The sequence below is a fragment of the Lepisma saccharinum genome, chromosome 9 (assembly GCF_977018435.1).
Source record: "Lepisma saccharinum chromosome 9, izLepSacc3.1, whole genome shotgun sequence".
In the NCBI taxonomy this organism is placed as follows: domain Eukaryota; kingdom Metazoa; phylum Arthropoda; class Insecta; order Zygentoma; family Lepismatidae; genus Lepisma; species Lepisma saccharinum.
The window spans coordinates 57,923,641-57,941,501 of NC_139237.1; the positions used below are offsets into that span (position 1 = coordinate 57,923,641).

Sequence of the window (17,861 nt, forward strand, 5' to 3'; positions counted from 1 at the left end):
AGTACAATAAAATACAAAAGGAATAAAATCCCTTACAATAGAACAGATTAAAATAAAAATTAAAATAAAACTCAAGATTACAAAGAAATTGAACAAGAAAGTACAACAACATACAAAAGGAATAAAATCCCATACAATAGAACAGATTAAAATAAAACTCAAGATCACAAAGAAATTAAACAAGAAAGTAAAATAAAGTACAAAAGGAATAAAATCCCATAGAATAGAACAGATTAAAATAAAAATTAAGATAAAATTGAAGGTTACAAAGAAATTAAACAAGAAAGTACAATAAAATACAATAGGAATAAAATCACATAGAATGGAACATTTTAGCATTGAATTAGATAATAAAGTAATTGAAGTCGAGGAAGTTGAAAGTAAGAAAAAAATAATTTCTGGCAACTCATAGTATTTTTCATTGTTCATCTGTTGATTTACCTTGCTTCTGATCGTCGATCAGTGATTCACGGAGCATATCGCTTAAGTTAAGCATGCACTTAAATTTTCATTACTCACAAACGATCATTTTACATTTTCCGATATGTTAGCCTCTGTATATCTAAGATGACCAGACTGGACAGTTCCTTTTCATGAGTCTCCTTACCGATTTTTTTAAACATAAAACGGCACGTCTCATATTTGTGACAATTGCTTTTTGGCATAGAATTACTGCAACAATACGCCATCTCTACTATTACTATGAACTATGACATTGTTGGGTAGAAATTATTTCACATTTCAGTGTAAACTAATGTCCCCACTAAATGAGAGTTCTCGTGCGTGAATGATTTGTGAACAAGTGACACGAACGCTCTTTCACTACAAACTTTCAAAGCTATGTTGATTTAAAAAAATCAATTTCTTTCACATGCGTGTAAACTGTTACAAAATGTTATTTGAAACGAAGGAATTACTGAATAAGATTCAACCACGGCAAAATATCAATGAATTACTTCCAATTCTAAATGACTGCAAAGGCGAAGAGGGACAATTACGCACCAGCCATGCATTTATTCCAATATCGTCGGAATGAGCAATGCTACTAAAAAGATCTCCGCCAGAAATGAAGAGTATGAATTTCTCCCCATGTGGCAAGTGGAAGCAGTTTCCTAAGTTGAATATTAAGCCTTATACGATTTTTGAAAAATATGATGAATTAGTATTTACCGAATCCCATGTATTCCTTATGGGACATCAACTTCAACTTCAAGTTACGGCTCATCAAATGGGAGTTTCGAGTTATCCTACTACTATGACATAGTTCAACGTGTCCTTTTTCCGTCCATGTACTTTTCTACGTCATCGGATGTTTGATATTCCCGAGAGATGGAATACAATAATGGTCCCAAAAGCCTAGTGCATTTCTTCTCGCCTCCTACGGCCATCCTGGCAGTGTTGCCAAATTTGATGTGCATAATAGAGCTAAATTTCACCATTAATATAGCTAAAGAGGACTTTCAAGGAGCTAGATTAACGAAGGCTGCATAAAGTGCCTACTAGGGTAATTTTAGTTGTCAGAGGGGTGGGGGTGCTGCTATTACCGTTAGCTTTAAAGTGATGGCAATTTATTCTTAGTTTTCACTGCCTAGATTTGGTGGCATCACCCATCTCAGTAATCCAATGATGTTAATATAAAATAGAAAATAAAGGGTTCCCGGATAACAAAATTGTCATCTTCATCTTAGCCACAGCGCTATATATAAAAATACATGGGGAGGAAAGAAGAGGTGGGTGACGCAGCCTATAGCTATACGAATATCACGTCACGTGCAAAATATACACTCATGGCAAAAGTTGGTATTTATGGGCCGGAGCCAGTGGTGGCATCATAGTGGGGCAGAGGGCGGGTGCCACAGTTCACAGTCAAACGAGTACACGAAAGAGCCAGATCTGGCTCCAAAAGAGCGAAGTTGGCAACAGTGATCAGCAGCTGCCCAAGCGAGAAAGACCTAGGGGAAATTGTCCCTCCTCGCCATAAGTTCTTTACACGGTGTTTATATTATTATTTCATTAGTTTTCAAACATAAGTATTTATGTTCAAACAGTTTTTATATTAAAATTTTGCCTTCCCGTTTTGTCCCGGTTTTTCTTCAAAAAAATATGAAAAATATTTCGTTTTGTTGTTTCAAAACTCTGGTCACCTTATGTACATCACAACTTTCAGTATAATGATGATTCTGACACTATCGTCGCAAGACATGGGTTGGCCATGGCCGGAAATGTTGCCAAAATATATTGATGCACTGATCAATACAATGAAAATGTATGCAATAGACTTCACGATACACGAAGTGCTGATCTTGCAAATCATACTTTCATTATAAAGACAGCGACCAGTTAGTCATATCAAAGAATATGTTCAGTGCAGCGAACAACTTTTATCAGATTTCTACGGTCTGCTACAGCTTTGTCAGACAAAGTGTTAAATGTCTTTCTAATTGATTGATTGATTTGGCTTATTTTACTTCGCATTTCTGCCACATTTGGCTAATCGCGAAGATGAGAATGAGGGATGATATAATGAAATTGATGAAGGGTCCTCAGAGAGAACACCCATGCCGGGATTCGAACCCAGGACCGCTGGCACAGTAAAGCGCTGTGATAACCACTTTTTGTGTGAGTGAAATACTAATATGCTGTAGTATTCCCCTTCATTTACCATTTTCTCGACTTTCACACACATAGATTTTACTATATTCTCGGTTTTGCTCATTACAGACAAACACAAACATGCATGTCCTAGCCGGGGTTCAAACCCGAACCCCTGGCTTCGTAGCGCAATGCGCTGACCACTTTTTTAATCAAAAAGAATACCCCTAAGCGGTAGTATCCCCCGTTCTTCACTTTTTCTCAATTTTCAAATATCCTTCTTTTTATGAATTCTCAGTTTTTCTCATTAGGACAAACTCAAACATCCATGTCTTGCCTGGGTTTCGTCGGAACGCGCTGTGCTAACCACTCCGCCACGGAGGTCGGCTGGGCTGAAATTGATCGTATGAAACAAGCCGAAGAAGCACACCTTCAACATACATCATCCTTTATTTTTAGTCCGCAATTTGACAGGGAAGGATAAAGCGTTCAACGACTCCACTGCTCAACTCGGCGAGTTATCGAATTTGCCAGTTGTCATCCGGAAGGCGCCACTGTCGCTTCCGATTCGTTTCTTTTCTCTGAAAACCTCGTATCGCTTCCCAACTTATCATGGGATTGGTGAACGTGAACGTAAGGAATTGGTAACTTCGATTTTGCTATCCTCAGTTGTTTGGCCAGTTTATTTATTTCAATTATTATTCGATGCCAGAAGTAAACATATTAACTTGTTGTAGAGTCTCCTGGTTTTGTTTGCTCTCGCCACGACTCCCGACTAGAGAAAATTCAGAACTTCAATAGAAATATCCATCCACAGGTCCAAATAGTTTCATCTTGCTAAGGCGGAAGGCCAATAAGCTCTTCTGCGCATATCAGTGGCGTACCCACAAGAGTTTCATTCAGAAACGTCTGACGTGATCATGTAAAAAATGAAAAGAACTCATAGCATTTGAGAAGAATTCCATTAGTATTGCAGAAGAAGTGGTGGAATAGCTTTTAAAATTGTTAAAAAAAACGCTGTGATTCATAAGTCCGCGAAACAAATTCACCACACGACCAAACTTGGTACACATACGACTTACAATCTGGAAAGAAATACTGTGGGGGTAAGACACCCCTGGCACCCCTAGGTGTGGGGTCGCGAAGGGGGTGACATGTACAAATAATCGAAAACGGCCGATATTAGTGTGGAATCCATACTTTGCGGGGTCGCTAAGATGAATAGTGACATTCCCAATGTCGTTCAACTTCAAGTTCATTTTACACGATAGTTAGAATTCATTATTTTCCTGTCTAATAGAAGATTGGTATAAATAAATACCCGGGCAACGCCGGGCAATCTGCTAGTTACATATAAATATTATGAGATTTAATAACCTAGGTTTAAACAACCTAGGTTTAAACTCATGTTATAATGGTTTAGTTTTGTGACTGGTGAAACCTGCCCACCCACACAATCTTCCTCCTAAAATGCAATCACAAATACGTCCCTAAGTAGGTATCCCCCTAAGCAAGAAGCTTAGCTGGCACAGTGCTTGCCATGGTTTGCCGCTAGGAGGCACTAGTAGCAGTAGTATCAAATATGGCGCCAAGTAAGCGTGTTCTGAGTTGGAATACGCAATGATATTGTCCGATATGACTTTGCAGAGCAGAATTTACGAACTACCCAAAAAAATTTAATTAATTAATTCATTCTATATATTTTCTCTGCCAATGATATTCCGTGGCCTGATGTTATTTTTCTTGCAGCTGCATGAGTACCATAGACTGGAATGCGGCTTCATCAACCCTGGCCGCGCCCTTGCATTGGACGTCCGCGGGGAGAGGATGTCACGTGACATGAATCCTGAAGCATGGATTGCGATACGGAGCCTGTCCTTAGCTGGAATAAGAGTTTCCGTTTCTTGGATTTTCTTGTTACAAAAGTTGGTAATCCTGAAGTTGCTTTAGATATCTTCTTCAGAGACCCCGCCAAAAACTAGTCCGTGGAGTTCCCACGATGGATTACGACAGCTTCAAGACACTCCGGAGGAAAGCCGAATAATTACCAAAGGCTGGATCATATCCTTGGGAAAGGAATTATTCAACGATTTTCTGCTTTGCCTAGTCACGGCCGTATGCTCATTTCTTCTCTAAACGGTTGACTCTTCAAGTACAAATTAAATTTGAGTAGTGAAGTCCCCAAATAGCATTCTAGGAGGCAATCTTCCATTCAACTGGTTAGGAAGTATTTTTTACCTCACATTCTAATTGCGAAGATGGAATCCAGTTTTGGAAATCGAAAATTTAAGTCTCCAAATTCTGCTTGTCTACGTAAACGTTTATTCGGTATAGGAGGGCAAAATTAAGCCTACTTTTTGTGAAAAAAGGCTCAATCATAACTGAACCTGTAATTTAAATTGAGATTTACACCGAGAATCGAAGCCATGACCCCTTGACTACAAGGTGAAATCGTACATGCGATGGAGACAATTAGATGCATTTGGACTTTTGCATGTTGTAATCATTGTATTATTTACATTACTCAAAGGCTGCCTTTCGCGGCTGGCTAATAAGCACCTTCAAATTAATGGACCCGGATTTCCATTTCGACGTTATGCTGTCTTGTGGAAATACTCATAGCAGGATAGTAAGCTTCGTCATATACACGATCGAGGATAATTTAAGTGTACTTTAGCATTTAATGTAAGTTTATTCTGAGAGAGGCGTAAAAGCAATGGCAAACCATGGAGTCCAGTTTGTATGCTCTATTCACAAGATATGACAGGGGGAAAAAGTATGGCCAAAAACCCAGAAGTTACTATAGAGGATAGATATAGGTTACAGGTTTATATCTGTTATGCTTTCATGCACACAACCTTGTGGTTTTTTTTTATCATAAAGGGTCCCACAAAATTTGATAAGATATAAATAAACGAGATTGGGTTACATGATCAATAATAAAATCAAGAAAGGCTTATTTGGGCAGGCCATGTGGCACGAATGGGAGAGGCAAGAAGAGTTTACATGATTCTTGTTGGGGAAATCTCATGGTAAGATACCTGCAGGAAGGCCAAAACAAAGATGGAAGGATGGTGTTGAGATGGACCTAAAGGATATCGTTAGGATGATCTTGCGCAGGATACGGACAGCTGCTGCTGCAGCCATAAATCTTCGGGTTTTGGAAGGCTAGAGAGAGTGACTTACATGTTATAATTATGTTTATACTTTATCTCAATATACATCATAGTAATTTTTTATAACATTTAGTTGCAGTAAAACATAGTACTGAGCATTCTGTAATGCAGGTAAGAGAAACATGGAGTGTTAGCAAAAGTGTGTAAATGGACGCAACATTCAAAGTTGTACGTCGTATTTTTGGTCAGTTTTACACCTTGCATGCAAGATATCTAGGAGGGATAATCCGCTTCTTGATCTGCTTGCTTCACAACCCGACTAAGATCATGCTTGATTTCGAAATGGCAGTTTCAACACAGTTCGAAGAGTCTTTCCAGACATCCAAGTATGCTTGTTCCACTTTACTCAATGCATATGGAGTAAGGTTCAAGCAACAGTGGGGTTAGTAACGCTTTACAAGGTAGATGAGAGAGGTCAGGTTGTGGATTCGCCGTTCTGCGTCCCTAGCTCTTGTTCCAGTGCGAAATGTAGAGGACTTGTTCAGGTTTCAAGATTCGTTACTAGAAAAAGTAGAATAGAACAAACCAAGATGGTTTCGTCTTGTGAAGAGAACGTCTAGAATGCACGTAGCCAAAGAGGTGTACGAAGTGAAAATGCAGGTTTATCCATTTCTTCACTTTATAATTCATTCTTATCATCGCAATTAATTCTAGAGACAGAAAAGAGACTTGAATAACTGAAATAGATATAAACAATTTAAAAACAAGCAAAAAATGAATATTTTCATGAAAATAAAAATAACTTTATATTTATAAAATAAACAATTACAGTGCAATCCATGGATTTTTTTTTAATTCGAACTCCAAAGGGACACGAAAAAAGTTATAATTGTCCAAAATTGGATTTAAATCAAGATTTAAATAAATAATTTATAGAGAAACCTACATAAGGATTTTGTAGATATCAGAATCACTTTTAGTGAAAATACAATTATCTCGTAATCATTTAATAGTGTTTATTAGGCTCTAAGAAAGGAAAAGAAAGGAAACGAACTGTATGTACTGATGAGGTGAAGCTCATACAAAAGAAAATGTAATGTATAAACTATAAATACACTTAAATTTTTCTTGATTTAAAATACAACAATTTTTATAGGCAAAAATAGCAAGCATTTTGTGCAGAAAAATATACAAAATAGTAATCATGTTAAACCGTAAGTACTGTCATTATCATCATACTTTAAATAAATATGAAAGCTCAGCTGATATTTTGCAAACTATAATTTAAAAAAAATACAAAAGTTGAGCTGCAAAGACTATAAAATAATATTTTAAGTTACAATTGTAGACTACATCCAATTTTTTAAATTTTACTTGAAGAAAAATTACTGAAATTATGTATTGTAGTTTCATTAGCACACTCAACAAACATTACCATAATAGTTCATATGTACAGTTCCAGAAACGAAAAAAATGTACATTTACATATAATTTATTATTTATTTACTATAATCAAATTTTTCAAATATTTTACAGGGCCGTTTACTAGAAAAGTCCTTTCTATAAAAATCATATATCTATATGTATGGTGCCAAAAAACCATACCAGACATTTTAAGCATGTTTTTTTTAAATACGTATAAAAAATAGATTTAAATAAGATAATTGTCAAAAATGATTTTTTAATACAAATAAAAAAATGTCCACTGGAATTTACAATTTATGAGATTGAAATGAATTTTAAAATGTGTGAAACTGAGCAATGGTAATGAAAAACTCATACTATGGTGAGGAGAAAGGAAAACTAAAAATTCGCTACAAAATATAGCCAGTGAGAAAATATCAAAACTATATGGGAAGCTGAGACAACATCATTACTAGAATTACTGCTGTGTACACAGTTTTCCTCTTCTGACATCAGAGTTCATTTTCCACTAGACTAGTTTGTCGATGACCTCGGAATGAGAGAGAGAGAGAAGAGGTTGTTAATAAGTTTCCGACTGCCAACGAAGACAATGTGTCTTCTCTCCCTCCTCCAGGGAAAATGCCCAATGTGAATGAGGGGGTAGATATTGACAACATCAAAAATTCCGCTGACGTGTCCCGAAAGGGGAAAGTTTAGGAAATGGACGTTCCCGGGGAAAACATCCGTTTTCAGGAAACTCTGGGAGGATCTGTACTAGCGAATAGCCAATCATCTTGTTTCAGAACGAGCTTTCACCGTATGCATCCTCACCAGCCAATCACTTCGAAAAGGCAAACATAGCCCAAAAACAAGACAGAATACATCAAATTTCCATGCAGTGATATTTCATTTGGCAAAGGTTCTCCCTTCCTGCCAGGCCCGTATCCAGGATTTTATTTGATATTTATTTGATAAAACTTGGTTAGTAGAAATAAAAATGACAATAATAATTATTACCACGGTTATAATTGGCATTTTACAGTAATAACTATTGTAAGTTATTAAAAATAAACAAATTATAATCCAAATTTATTGTTGTTATTATTATTATTAAAAATATCTAAATGGAGGGGCTTTGCTACTTGTTCTACAGTATAAGTGACATTATTTTTCTTACATTTTGTAAAGTAATTGTGTACTGAAGTTAATAGTTATTGTATTTTGTTATTAACTTTTACACATTACGTTTAAAAACAGACTAATAGTTAGGGGAAATTTTACTCATAAAGTGTATATTGTGTGACCACTCAGAAAGAAAACTACGTATTTTGGAAGCTGTGGATCCATTTATTCTTTGGATTAAATTGTAGAATATAAAATATAAGCTGGTTGCTCTATTATACACTAAACTTTTCTCGATTTAATGTTCAATCTTGCTAAGTAAGTAAAATTAATTACCACTATACACTATTGAAATTAAATATTTGTAGGATTTCAGGGAGGCTTCAGCACTCTTAGCACCCTGGCTACGCGCCTGCTTCCTGCCAAGGACGCACCCCCACGAAAAGCATACCAATACTAAAATTAAGTAATGAAAATATACTTCTTTAGCATTTATTGTTTATTCGATGGTTATAACATCCTCTGAACAGTGGCGTACACTGGGTACAGAATCTGGGCTATATCACTGTATCATAATGGTCGAATGGACAAAAATTTGCTTGTGGAGAGGAGGCTCTTTTTTGGCCGTGTCCACAAGGTGCAAGACTGTACTTCAAGCGAGCAAGCATACTTCGAGAATGGTCTCGCAGTGCGGTCTTGAAGTCGTGGACTGGAAGTGAAGATCTTTCGAACTACACTTCGACTGCAGCGCCAAATACAATCAGTATATATAACCGAGGACACGTTGGTTTTCCCCGCGTTTTAATAACTTGTTTTACACCACAGAAATGACATAGCATTTGTAAATGTTCTAATACATACATTTCCACACATTAGAAGAACTGCAACAAACAACTTGGTGACTTTCTACCTCGCGATTTCAAACAAATGAACAACAAGTCCACTTATCACGTGACCAAGTGTCCAACTTCGTGTGCTCTGCCCTGTGGTCTCTATACCTCGTGAACTTACTCCAAGTATGTACTTTGTACCTTTCGGACAGAGCCTTTGTTCATTTTTCGGTATCATGAAGTGATGTGATATTGTAAAATATTTATGTAGGCCTAGACGCGAGAATAAAATATATCATAAACTTCTCACCTTGTAGCTATACTTCTTTTGAAGCGCCTGAGACCTACCTATCTTCAAGATTTTAACTTGGAGCCTCCTCGTTGGCGTGGTAGCAACGCCGTCGCCTTGCTACAAGGGGTCCCGGATTCGATACCCGGTGGAGATACATAGTGGTTCGGATCCCACATTAAACTAGAGATCCAGTCCCTTCTCTGTGCACAAAGTGTACTTAAAACAAGAAAAACTAAATATGCTGACCAAGGCAGTAATTTATTTTATTAAAAACATAAACTAAACGTAACGTTTCAACCTTCTAGCAAGATCTTCTTCAGACTCTGTATCAAGTACAAAAGTAACAAGATACAAAAACAGGGCATTATATATACACAAATATTACTCCCTCCAGACTATTTAGAAAGCTGTTAGGAACTTTCTAGCAGGTGACTTTCACTTGCCAACTTTACTTTCACCTAAAAGGCTAAAAACAATTACTTCCATATAGAATGTGGTTGGACTTTTAATCTCACTCTCTTTTCCCTTCATTTTTCTTCCTTCTCCTCTCCTCTTTCTCTCTTGTCCTTTCCACTTTCCACAAGGCGAGTAAATTGCTCGCTAATTATGTCACTTATTTTCGTCCATTACACAACACAGCACATATCATTCACAAAAACATAATTCATGCACTGGCTCCCCAGACTACAACGACCAGCCTTGAAAGAAAAAAAGTTCCGCGGACCAATGAACCCAACGTGTTTCCACTACAGAACAGTACCTGGCGCTGGCCATTTTGAGTTCGTTTATTTTTAAGTGAGGTCATAAGCATAAACAATAATCGGACAGCTAACAAACTCCCCAACTTCCCCTCACCTCCAAATCTACTCTGGTTGTTTGAAGAGGTCAGCAGGCTGTCCCTCTTTTCCTAATCGTCTGCATGTGTGTTCTTGGCTCAGAAGGGAATTTCCCTGTCATAAGCAACCCATTTCCTCGCTCCAGAATTCCACTTTCCTGTGAAGATTCCACGCTGGGAACAAGGGATTCGCAACACTGACGGCATTCATGCTAGATGACTTCCAAGCTATACTCACGGGACTACTTTCGTGCTTTTCTACGTTTCGCGAATTCCAAAGAAAGAGGGAAAATTGCAAACTAGTAAGAAATAACCGTAACAACTTGTAAGAAAATAGTGTGCCAACTCCTGAAACGCCATCATCTTCTTATTAAAATGAACAATTTTATGCACATTTCCGATAATTTTTTCTTGTCTCCTGAGCCTGGGCTTTGCAGGTAGCCTAGATAGCCTCGAATATACGACCCTGACTCTGAACTTATTGGAAGGCAAGGATTACATTGGGATCATAAAGCTTTGAAGGACAGTACCACAGATTTATTCTGACACACTACTATTTATGATAATTATAGATAAAATATTAATCATGAACTTTACTTTTCAGCAACTGAATCTAACATACTATTTTATTCAATACATCAGTAGGTGGGTTGGTACGTTCTGGCTGGGTCCTTTGACCTACTTTTTATTTTACGATGTTTTACGCACTAAACTAACCTACAATGAAAGAAAAAATGGACAGAAAAAGCTCTGGCATCACTTTTTAAGCTATTTTTTACCCTATTACAAAAAGGAGAGAGAGAGAGAGAGAGAGAGAGAGAGAGAGGAGGACGAGTTAAACAACCGACAGTGTTGCCAACTCCTCACTCGAAAAAATCACCAAGGTTTTTTTTTGGGTCTAACCTAACCTAAAGCAAGGAGCTGGCAATGCTGCTTGAGGTGGAATGGGCGATTCTGGCTGGGCTCTTTGACCTACTTTTTATTTTACGACGTTTTACGCACTAAACTAACCTACAATGAAAGAAAAATGGACAGAAAAAAGCTCTGGCATCATTTTTTAAGCTATTTTTTATGCTAACTTGTTTTTTGACCTACATTTGAAATGACTTACGACATTTTCCTATAAGGCCGCCTCTCTCTTACTGTAAGGCCCCCCTCAGTGTAATCTACTACAACCTGCTAATAGGCTTCTGCTCTCAGCGTAATTTGTTTTACGGGCTAAACTAACCTACAATGAGAGAAAATTAGACAGAAGAAAAGCTCTGCTATTAGTTTTTAAGCTATTTTTTACCTTCTGCAAATTTTGCTTTTATGCTACCTCGCTTTTTGACCTACATTTGAAATGACTTACGATATTTTCCTATAAGGCTGCCCTTTTTTTATTGTAAGGCCCCCCCTCCTCCCCTCAGTGTAATTTACTACAACCTGCTAATAGGCTTTTGCTCTCAGCGTAATTTGTTTTACGGGCTAAACTAACCTACAATGAGAGAAAATTAGACAGAAGAAAAGCTCTGGCATCAGTTTTTAAGCTATTTTTTTACCTCCTACTCTTATGCTAACATCGCTTTTTGACCTATTTTTGAAATGACTTACGATATTTTCCTATAAGGAGGCTGTCTCCTCTTACTGTAAGCTCTCTCAGTGTAATCTACTACGACCTGCTAATAGGCTTTTGCTCTCAGCGTAATTTGTTTTACGCACTAAACTAACCTACAATGAGAGAAAAATGAACAGAAAAAGCTCTGATATTATTTTTTAAACTATTTTTTATCCTATTTCAAATATTGCTCTTATGCTAACTCATCTTTTGACCTATTTTTTTATTTTACGACGTTTTACGCACTAAACTAACCTACAATGAGAGAGAAAAATGAACAGAAAAAGCTCTGGCATTATTTTTTAAACTATTTTTTATCCTATTTCAAATGTTGCTCTTATGCTAACTCATCCTTTGACCTATTTTTTATTTTACGATGTTTTACGCACTAAACTAACCTACAATGAGAGAAAAATGAACAGAAAAAGCTCTGGTATTATTTTTTAAACTATTTTTTATCCTATTTCAAATGTTGCTCTTATGCTAACTTATTTTTTGACCTATTTTTGAAATGACTTACGATATTTTCCTATAAGGCGGCCGTCTCCTCTTACTGTAAGCTCCCTCAGTGTAATCTACCACGACCTTGTGCTCTCAGCGTAATCTGCCACGATGTGTTTTGTTTTTAAAACTCTTATGTGTGATCTTCTACAATATGTGTGTGTGTGTGTGATAATCAAAATTTATTTTTGTTAAGGAAATCTCTGGCCCCTGCTACGACCTAACGGGACCTCTCCTACGATGTTTTGGGTCCCTGCTACGATGTTTTTCTGTAAAAATTGCTCCTCATGATCCAAAAATTGTATTGTAGTGGTATTTGAAATTGACTGTGGTGTGTGAAGGGGAAAAAATTTTTGTGTTCAGTGACCTACTTTTGAAATGATTTACAATATTTTCCTATAAAACTATTTTTTTTTTACGATGTTTTTCTGTAAGGCAGAAATCGTCTGTCAATGGGGCCTCAGTGTAATCTACTACGACCTAATACTAATTTTCTCTCTACGTTCCGCGCCTTATTTATTGTGCTGACGATGTTTTACAGCGCAGAAAAAAGCCGGTACGAGTAAATGTATTTTCCTGTTTTAACGTCATCAAGTGGGGTTTAGTGTTGCCAACCCACCCCAAGAAAATTTCACTTTTACAGACGAAGCTATCCTACAATTAGGAGTTGGCAACACTGACTAGTTGCTTCACAAACCTTTTGTTTTTTAAACATATGATATTTCACAGGCGAGGCTAACCTACAAGTTACAAGTTGACGGCGTAATCTTCTATAAGATGATAAGTATGCAATAAGATGAAGAAGATGCTAACTGGCAATAGCGGTGTCAATGTTTCCAGCTCTCTACCCCCTCTCACCGGGCCTCCTCCCCTATGGCGCAGTGGCACCTTGTATTCAAGGGTTCGATACTCGCACAAGTGGTTCTTGAAACTGTAGGTCCAGCCCCGATTAGTCTTACTTACAGGGGGGCTTTTGTAACGCCACGGGAGCGAAAAAACATGCATACTTCTGTTTTTCCACATGTATGTATGTATGTAATGCGATTTGTGTGGGGGCCAAAATTTTGAACTTACGGCTTAATTAATCTGCATGAATGCTTAATGTTTGATTTTTTTATTTCTAGTTTGACATGAGATACGCACAATTTTTATTTTTTTGAAGTACAGTTAATATTACCTAGTTCGGGTTAAGGTGTAACATACAACTAGCGATCGACACGACCACCTGACACACAGACAGAGAGAGTGTGAGCAAATTCAAAGTGTGATCTATCGTGAACTAAACTAACCTCACTCACCCACCTACATATAGTCTTACAGGTAACTCAAAAAGCAGAAAGTAGTACATAGCATGACAGGTTGATCTATCGTAAACTAAACTAACCTCACTCGCCCACTTACATATAGCCTTACAGGTGACTCAAAGGCAAAAAGGCAGCTATATTACTTGTAAGAGCCAACACACAAGATCTATTGCAAACTAAATTAACCTACGACATAAGCCATGGACACATCTTCCAGATAGGGTATAAGCAACTCACCTCTTGCAATTGTATAACAAGAAAATTAACCTACAGCTGGCAACACTGTTTGAGTTGCTTTCGACGAGCCAAACTTATATTTTGCAAATAGGCTAAAGCTAATCTTCTACAGCTAGAAGCTTGAAACATATACCCTCGCAGAGTATGCCAACTTACCTCATGTAAAAATATTACCTAGTACAGTTAAGCTGTGACATACAACTAACGATCGACACGACCACCTGACACACATACGGAGAGAGTGAGACAGCTTATACGCAATATATTTCTACACATGTACTGGGTTTAAAAGGTAACTTGCAACAACTATTTCACTCACTCCCTATCAAAATCTCCTAACCACATGTTTTTGATACTTGCTGCCAGAACATAGTGGTTTTAGACTGTAAATTCAACCCGATTATTCTATTTGTGCATGATGCCTGCATTTGGAATATTTTATTCTTAGCATACGGTATTTTGCGTGCTCCAGTAATCTTGCGCTCGATTCACGGAAGCTATGACGTGTATTTCCTGTTTCGCGAACATACAAGAATCTTTCACAATAGATAATATATTGCAAGAGCGAGTTGTTTGTGTATATAAATCTAGTTTTGGAAATGGACATGAATATAATGTCAAAAATTATTGCATAACTTAAAAACATTGACATTTATTGCACTAGCAAAGGTAAATATGGAATGCCCCGGCCCCTCAGCTGTTAGGTTAAACACCATAAAAATTTCATTACTGATAGCAAGCATTCTCATATCGACAAAACAGATCTAGTAATGAGCTGTCTTGCAAGTCTCCCGAGTGAAGGAATATGATACCACTATAAACTGTAAACAAGATATGCAGTCCCTCGCATGAGATGTACGAAGCTTATGAACCTCGACCTATAGAGTTGTACAATGGATATTTTTTTTTTAAGCATAGCGGTGTGTTTTTGCTTATTTCAATGTCATCGAGCGTGCATGTAAAGAAGTGGGAGAGAAAAAAAAGAGGAGGAGGGGTTATAACGGATAATTCATATTTCGATTTCAATACTTTTGCTAGTCACGATTCACCTGCTATCTAGAAGGACACTGGACGATAGCTAAAAGCGAGTGAAGGAGAGAAATGTTATTTTTTTTTATTTTTTGTGATTGTGTGTGATGAAATAGTTTTAGATAATAATAGTAGACTAATAGAATTGTAGAAAACGGCTGTATCGTGATGCGAGGCTGAAAGCAATTTCGAAAGCAGTCTCGGGCATCTTCGCGTTCAGCCAACAAGGAAAATGCACATGGAGGGCGCAACGGTATTGTCCATGGATGGTTTTTCTGAATAAACATACATATCAGTTTTTGCAGTCTCCAGATGGGACCGGAGCTTTTGTTTTGGTTGGACAAGGGGGTTCAGATAAATGCATGGACATCAAAATAAAAGAAAAAATTTACTCCACTGCTCACATGTATTGAGTTTCCAATAACATACCTCGCGGGGCGTACCTACATGTATGCAAAATATAGTTAATGTCTTATTTCTCGAACCTGTGGTCTGTAGATTTACTTTTGTTGGCAACAGAAACAGAAAAAATGGCACCATGTTATTGTATACTGATATGGGTGTACTGTAATCATAACAATTTTCTAGTTAAAAATCTATGTCGAAAAGCAATGTTGGGTGACTTGTCTGTGTTGGGTCTTATTAACAACTTCACAGCTGTACCTGCTCAACTCATCGACTACAAGGCAACAATGTTAGGAAATGTGTGCATGGCTCCGAGAATACAATTTAAAATCACTAATGTGGCATGAACCCCCTCTACTTGTGTGTATTTGAATATGCGAAAATTAGACACTTTGAATAATCGAGGAGAACAATCACAAAAACAGCTTGCACCGGTATGACGTGTTCAAACTTCAGATGATTTTTGTTAATCTACAAAAGCCAAGTGCGAACGGAGATCACTACGAAAATTGGGAAAAAAGAAAGAAACGAGGCTATTTTGGCTAATGGCAACGATGAGGATGAATAATAGTTGTTTTGATAAAATTGACGAAGTCAATATGCCTAGCCTAAAATAAAATTCAACAATTAATGTTAAATATTTGCCACTCTGAAATGGCGACGGCTATCATCATAACATCACTTGTTTCTAACCTGTCCATATTGGTCCTCTCTCCACTTCTTCATAAATTCAATTCGAAAGGCAGAATTATTCCAGTTCTTGAATAAGACTCGCATATGCCCTCAGAAAAAACAAGAGAAGAAATAAATAAATCAAGTCATGTATATTCTTCATCCCCGAACTTTCTTCCACAACACTGCACGAAGCCTCGAGTTTCGGATATTGTTGTTGTGCGACAGGATAGGATAGATGAACCGAATGTTTACCGAGGACCAGACGTAATCAAACATTTTTTTTTGAAAAGATAGTTGAAGAGGTTGAGACCATTGGTAGTTTCTTACGCGAATCGAAACCAAATGCTCCTATTATCCAGCGATGAACTTCAATCTCACAATAATATTGAAACGTGTCCGGTGTGCGATCAAAGGTTTCACCGACAAGAACCGGAAAGTAATTTCATCATAATTATTTCACCGGAAACTACATCGGTGGAATCTGTAACATAATGTATTCATGTATGTGTTTGACAATTATATATCGCTTACTAGAACAATTTTCATATTGTTTTTACTACGTGAGATGATATTTCATTTACATTTACGATAAAATAGAGGTTTGGGTGTAATAACAGTTTTTATTAATTAATTTAGAGATGCATTTTTTATTTGTTGAGTTAATGATTAGGTTAATTTGTTATTTCTCGCGAAAAAAAAAGAGGGAACCACAGCTGAAAGAAAATACACAACTTGTATTATTGAGGTCAAGAGTTTGTTTTAACATCACTTTTTGCACACATAGGCTAATCACGACTCGGGATACGTTTAAAATGGAATCTGAAATATTGATTATGCGACCTGACTGGAACTCGGAATAGGACACACTGATTACAAGACGTCGATATATTACTACTTGGTAAGAAATTGTAGTGTTTCAATTCACACACACACACTCACAATTTAAAACAACTAAACTGATCGCAGGCCCAACTGGTGGCTGGCATACACAACTATCCATCCACCAGTCGTCTTCTGGGGCGTGTGTCTTGATGAGTGTCAACAACCTCTATTGTGAAGTAAAATCTGTAGGGGTAACATCACTCTCCAATTACAATGTTGGCAAACTTTCCAACTTCATCGTGAACGACGACAAAGGTATCGGCTACCTGATCAAAATTATCAACACGTTGCCTCCGAGATTCTGGAATGTTGCCGAAGGAAAGGGACTCGTGAACGACATCATCAACAAGTTACCTTTCGAGATGCATTTACCTGGCTACCAATACTGCGGACCGGGTACCAAACTCGAGAAAAGATTGGAGAGAGGAGACAAGGGTGTGAATCCGTTGGACGCGGCATGCAAAGATCACGATATTGCTTACAACACACATACGAATTTGGATGCACGTCACGAAACAGACAAGAAATTGGAGCATGCCGCTTTCAGGAGGGTCATGAGCAGAGACGTTTCTTTGGGAGAAAAAGTTGCAGCATTGGACACCACCATCGCCATGAACACGAAACAAAAATTTGGATGGGGAATCCTGCCTAGAGTTATCTTTAACTGGCAACGAGGTGATCTTGGTCAGCACGACGAACCCTCAGCCGTTATAGAAGATATCTGAAACCAGCTTACACCAGTCACTCATAGCTCCCCCAATTTTCTCACGATGGTGGGTTGCTACCGGCCCTATATGTAGGCCGAATAAATTCCGACCAGAGTCGGATTCGAACCTATGCCGTCTCGCAGCGAACAATCTCAAGACGAGTGAACGCCGTAACTCGCTCAGCTACGGAGGAGAACTCTCTCTCTCTTTTTCTCTCTCTCTACTCTTTCTCTAATTTTTATTATTATTGTTAAAATTAATCCAAGAAAAAATATATATTTTGTGTTGATATGGGAAATATGCAATAAAAAAATGCATGATCAATAGTTAAGG

The 17,861-nt window shown here is 37.5% G+C and overlaps 1 protein-coding gene across 1 annotated transcript in view; it reads right to left on the reverse strand.

Moving 5' to 3' along the window:
• Nos (Nitric oxide synthase) overlaps positions 1-17,861 on the reverse strand; it is a 248,348-nt gene that overhangs the window by 121,735 nt on the left and 108,752 nt on the right. The window lies entirely within an intron of this gene.